The following is a 6,894-nucleotide window of genomic DNA, read 5'->3' on the forward strand; positions in this document are numbered from 1 at the left end:
GGGGTATCAATGATCCTTAGAAAGGTGAGGAATCAGCCCAGGAATACACGACAGGACTTGGTCAATGACTTGAAAAGAGCTAGGACCATCCCTTTCAAAGGTGACTGTTGGTAATATACCAAGATGTCATGGTTTGAAATCATGCATGGCACGGAAGGTTCCCCTGGTTAAAGCAGCACATGTCAAGGCCCGTCTTAAGTTTGCCAATGACCATTTGCATGATACAGAGGAGTCATAGGAGAAAGTTTTGTGGTCAGATGAGACCAAAAGGGAACTTTTTGGTCATAATTCCACTAACCGTGCTTGGAGGAAGACAAATGATGAGTTCCATCCCAAAAACACCATCCCTACTGTGAAGCATTGGGGTGGTAGCATCATGGTTTTGGGGTGTTTTCCTGCACATGGGACAGAAGGACTGCATTGTATTAAGGAGAGGATGAGCGCGGCCAATGTATTGTGCGATTTTGGGGAACAACCTCTTTCCCTCAGTCAGAGCGTTGAAGATGGGTCGTGCCAGAGGCTTTCAACATGACAATGACCCGAAGCACACAGCCAGGAAAACCAAGGTGTGGCTCCATAAGAAGCATATCAAGGTTCTGGCATGGCCTAGGCAGTCTCCAGACCTAAACCCAATAGAAAATCTTTGGAAGGAGCTGAAACTCTGTGTTTCTCAGCGACAGCCCAGAAACCTGTTTGATCTAGAGAAGATCTGTGTGGAGGAGTGGGCCAAAATCCCTCCTGCAGTGTGTGCAAACCTGGTGAACAACTACAGGAAACATTTGACCTCTGTAATTGCAAACAAAGGCTACTGTAGTAAATATTAACATTGGTTTTCTCAGTTGTTCAAATATTTATTTGCAGCTGTATCACACAAATAAATCATTAAAAAAATAATACATTGTGATTTCTGGATTTTTTTTTTAGATTATCTCTCTCACAGTGGACATGCACCTACGATGAAAATTTCAGACCCCTCCATGATTTCTAACTGGGAGAACTTGAAATATAACATTATTTTCTTCACTGTATACTGATCTTAATTATTGTTGAAATAGGAAAATGCCTCAGATTCTACTCCACTCTTTTTTTTTGTAAGTTTTTATACTCAATGCGCATCAATGGATTTTCTATTCACCATGTCCCAATTAGTGTCGCGGTGAGCTTTAGTTGGCTGTGGGCAAGATGCGGGGTACAGCCTCGACAGCTTATCATTCAACCACAGGTCAAATACACAAACAGTCATTCACATACACATTCATATAGAGTACCTATGGACAATAACATTGCATGTTTTTTATAAATTTTGGAGTAAACCAGAGTAGTACTTGGATTGGAGACCGCCTGCGAATACTGGGTCCTGTAAGCTTCTCTCCCTGGCTAAATGCAGAGGGGTTGCATCAGGAAGGGCAAACGGCGTAAAACTGTGCCAAATAAATATGCGTTCATCTAAGATGACGCACTGTAGCGACCCCTAATGGGACAATCTGAAAGGAAAAGAAGAAGAGGTTGGAGTAAGCCAGAGTACCCTGAGAAAACCAGTGGAAGCATGGGGAGAACATATAAACGTCAAACACAAAGGCGGGACCCAAGACTTGAATCCCAAACCTTAGTACTCTGAGCCAGATGTGCTAACCTCTAATACACAATATTCAGTACCTATTCAATTATTAGATGAGATTTCTTTTTCAATTATTAAATGAGATTTGTTTTGTAAAAAGAAGAGCATCACACAAGCAAATAGCACATATTGGAGAAGAAGAATATCAGATCTCATGTAATCTGGATTTTTAAAGACATTTGCTGCAGATTATGCAGTAATTTAATGAGTGATTCCCAGATGTCCAGACTATCACTCCTCTACACTGGGAAAACCTTGAAGTCTTATGGAGAAAAATTACACTGAAGCGGAAACAATAAACAGAAACCTGCCACTAAAGCACACAATACAACATTAACATTATGAAGTAGAAATAAATAGGCTACAAATAAACAATTAAAAATGCATCCTGTATGGAAAGATAACTGTACTGGCACTATTCTACTCTGGCATTGGTTTGCATTAGATATGCAGCACTTGATAAGAGGGTAGCAGTCATCCACACTTCAGAGGGAATACTTGACTCTTTTTAAACCACATCCGTGAACTGTGTGTGTGTGGATGCATAAGTTCATGTGTGCAGGAAATAACCCACTGGGCTCTGCCACAATAGCAATCTTTGGTTTACAACAAGTTACTAATAGTGCCATACTTCTACTGCATCAAAATATGAAGATGGGGACCTGCACTCTACTTTGTCATGTTGTATCCTACAGTGAGTTTGAAGTTGGAGCACAAGTGACACATTTGTTCCAATGGCATATAAATTTGCTGAGGATGTTGCATGTTTTATAATTCACTGTTATAATGAATCACCTCTTGGCCTTTGAGTCAAAGGAAATCTGGATTAACATTGGTCAGTCATGAGGTTCAGCCAAAACATGTCTGAAAATGCTAATGAATGTGATTACCATATGTTGACCATAATTATGTGAAAAAAGGTAGTGAATGGTGGAATGTATTTTTTTTAATCACACCACTCCAAAGTGTCGTATAAGTCTACTCTGAATGACCTAATATAGTGTTGCTCGCTAACGCCCTAAATAAATGTTTTTCAATAAAAGTTAATTGCTTGTGACCAAATGAAAATGACGGTAAAGGAAATTGCAAAAGAGTTATGGTGCTGAACTGCAAATACAGCATCCCGTTCAAATAATAACGATATTCATACCAGAGGATATACAGTATCTCTGCTTATACGTGGGGCAGTGTGCATATGCCCATGTTTCGTACTTCAAGTATTTTAAGTGTAGCTTCAGTCCACTCCGAAAGTATTTGAAGAGCAGACAAATTCCTTAGTTTTTTAATGCTGACATAAACTGCGAAACGGTTATATTCATTTTGATTTTCTGATGTTAAAAAAGATAAATATGGGACACCAGATTTGATTCAAGGATTTATTTCTAAGATATTATATCTGGTCTCTATTTACAGTCACTAAACTAGGTTCAGTTCCCACTCAGTGATAGCGTCTGTGTGTGCCCTGTGACTGATTGGTGACCAGTTCAAGGTCTTTGCCTGAAGTCAGCTGGGACCCAGCACCCCGTTATCCTAACCAGGATAAGTGGTGTTGAAAATTTATGGATGGATAGACCTTACTGTATACACAAATTAGAAGGTAACATCTTTAGTTGCAACCCACTCACTCATTCACCATCTCAAAAAAAGTATTGTAACTGAAAGGTGTGCTTGGTTGCCCCAGTGTGTCCAGTTGCATTGACTAGTAAAAAAAATAAGTGGAGAAGCTCAGTTTCAGATATGAGCCAAAATGAAAACCAGGAAACATCTCCATTAATAAATTTGCAAAGCTAGATAAGGGAACTATTCACATCTATTGATCCAGGTAATGCCACATTCTCTGTTTTGGTTGGTTTTATTTGTTTCCTGTGTTCCATGTCTTGTGTGCTCGTTTTGTTAATTGTCTACCTGTTCTCATTTCCCCTCCTCCCTTGTGTTGACCAATCAGCTTCTTCCAGCCACCTGTGTCCTGTCCAGATGTGTATTTAACTCTGTTCACTTTCATATCTGGTCGGTCCATTGTTCTAGTCACAATTTGATAGTTGCGTCATTGCTCATTATCTACTTTGCGTATTCTTTGTTGTTAAAGTCCCACTGACATCCGTATATACATTTTAAAATAGATATTGTGATGAAAATTACATATAATATTATTCACTTCAATGTCTATATGAAAAAATAAAAATGAGCGGAAGTCTCACTTGACATCCAAGTGGTCGCCATATTGCCTGCTATGTCATTTACAGCTGTCACGCTGGTACAGTCATCATTGAGAAGACGCTGTGCCACCTGCTATAGGAGACGAACAACACAGATTTTCATATTTTTCCAACGCCCCTTCCAACACGGAAGCTCTTTTCGAAGAAGAGAATATCTCACAATCGAGTGAAGTGACCATGGCAATATTACCCTATCGTTTCAAGCCATATTTAGATGATATGAGGATCACTTATAACCAACAACTAACTCCCCAACAGTATATATGACAGGATACCTGTCGTCACTATTGCAAAGTCCGTGACTACACCTCTTAACCATATTTTTTGTTAAATAACCCAAATACGCGATAAAACGGTAACTAAACCTATACTGGACCATGCAATGTTGTCTGAGAAAATGGCGGGAGCAAAAACGGGCTTTGGTTTATGCAGATCTGCAAACACAGTCTGGTTAAGCTTTATGCAGTGACGACAGGTATCCTGAAAGGCTACTTGGTGGAGTTCGATTCGTACCCTTTCCAAAACCGAAGACCCAGTACGAAAAATGCCTTCGATGGATCAAACTTTGTGGAAGACCGCATCATCAACTAAATCCATCTAATATGAACCGGAACACATATGTATGGACGAAGGTATGCCCTATATTTGATTTTCAATACATGTCTCGTATAAATGAATTTGAAGTTCTTCGCTAGCATAGCACTGCTGCGTGTGAACGATTGACACACTTATTCTTTGTTGAGCGATATTTAGGGATGATCGGACTGCACAAACGAATTGATTTCTTGCTGGCTCGCGGCCGAAGCTTAACCAGACTGTGTTTGCACGAAGATATGCCCTAAATTTGATTTTAAATACACGTCTCGTATAAATGAATGAGACATTCTCCGCTAGCATAACACCGCTACGTGTGAACGATTGACACACTCATTCTTTGTTGAGCGATATTTAGCGATGATCGGACTGCACAAACGTATCGATTTCTTGCTGGCTCGCGGACGAAGCTTAACCAAACTGTGTTTGCATGAAGATATGCCCTAAATTTAATTTTTAATATATGTCTCGTATAAATGAATGAGACGTTCTCCTCCAGCATAACACCGCTACGTGTGAACAATTGACACACTTATTCTTTGTTGAGCGATATTTAGCGATGATCGGACTGCACAAACTTATTGATTTCTTGCTGACTCGCGGCCGAAGCTTAACCAGACTGTGTTTGCATGAAGATATGCCCTAAATTTGACTTTTAATGCACGTCTCATATAAATGAATGAGACGTTCTCCGCTACCATAATATTGCTACGTGTGAATGATTGAATGAAATCAGAAGCATGGCGTCTCTCTCAGTTAAGAATGTATTGTATTTAGAATCTATAATATATCGTTGATTTGAATGAAATCAGGAGCACGGAGTCTGTCTCAGTTCAGAATGTATTGTATTGTATTTGCCATTTTTACTGTTTGTCTTACGTCAGCGCACGTGGCGTGACGTCACTTCAGGAGGCGTGGTTAAGTGCCCTATACGGAGGGGTCAATTAGCCTCTTCACCTGTGGGATGTTTCAAACTGGTGTTTGATGAGCAATACATGAGTCTGTATCAAATACAGGTTGGACATGATTTTCAAAACATTGTATTCTGTTTTTATTTAACACAACGTCCCAACTTCATTGGTATTTAAGGTGGTAACATGAATGGCAACCACACTGAATTGTTTCCCAAATACAGCAAATAACTCCGAGCATATGATGTATGAAGTGTTCAGATGTGTTTTGTTCAGGAAGTCCTCTTGTTTCCTTTTGATTCTAATCATTGTAGGCGGCCAAACGGAATGATAAAAGGGCTATGATTGGCATTTCATTTGGTTTCACAGGGGTATCACATTCTTTTTCTAGATTTAGTATATTTTCACCATGAACATGTAGCGCCACTCTAGTGTGTTGGACTATAATAAGAGGTGGCTTACCTGAGTTCTTTCCTCTATCAACGATAGGAACAAATCAATTAACGTAATGGTACTTACTTTTAGTACCTGTAGTTTTACTTTTTCACTATGAAGCTCTATTAAAACTTTCCTCTTTACTTGTGCAATTATTCTGTGTCAAAAAAAGGTTTGAAATTATACTTTCCCTTTTATGTCAAATAGACCTTGTGATGCAAAACAGTTTGAACATTAAATAATAAAGTAAATATTGATGCAATGCAAAATGTAAATCAGTTTCCAAAAAACGAAAACTTTTAGATTAATTTAAATAATAATACACAATGTACACAAACTAAACTAAGGATCTCAAATTGACAATGACAATAGTCGGCAAAAGAAATGGATTAAAACTCAAAAGTCCCACTGCTGGCCATATTGAAGCTTGTGTGCATGGCAGCCCACAGGCTGGTGGTCCAAACACCAAGATTGAAGAATGCTAGGGTTTTGCCCACTTGCCCATCATCACCAAAGGCCTCAACAGTCGGAATGGTGTCCTCTCATCCATCATCTGTGTCCAAACACAGGACTCACTAATTTGGGTTATCTTATTCCCAGCGCCACAGCAAAGTCCCATTCTACATGCATGGTGGGTTAAAGACTTTAAATGGCCTGTAAGTGTGAATGTGTGTGCAAATAAATGTTTGTACTGTATGTGTCCTACAGTTGGCTTTGTGACCAGTTCAGGGTATACCTCACCTTTCACCCTGAGTCAGCTGGGATGGGCTCTTGCACTCATGTGACCTTAGTGAGGATAAGTGGAAAATAGATAGATGGATTCCCTTTAGTTGAACTTAAAAAGGACAGATTACAGAAAATGTACTTGCTTACATCCAAATTGATGTCTCTGGAGTGTCTGGCTAACCATCAAGTGTGAAATGAAACAACAACGTGAATCCCTTATATGTCTATTTCTGAAAATCTGTATGTACTGCATTTTCCTGGATTGTGTCATCACAATTTACCTGATATTACAGTTTCTCCACTCGTGAATGGGCAGCTTGGTGGTCCAAGAACTGCTGTTTTTTTTAAATATCCATAGTGTCAAAGCCAAAAGGTAGACAGAGCTGTAGTGTTA

This window comes from Syngnathoides biaculeatus, chromosome 5, assembly GCF_019802595.1.
Source record: "Syngnathoides biaculeatus isolate LvHL_M chromosome 5, ASM1980259v1, whole genome shotgun sequence".
NCBI classification, from domain to species: Eukaryota; Metazoa; Chordata; class Actinopteri; order Syngnathiformes; family Syngnathidae; genus Syngnathoides; species Syngnathoides biaculeatus.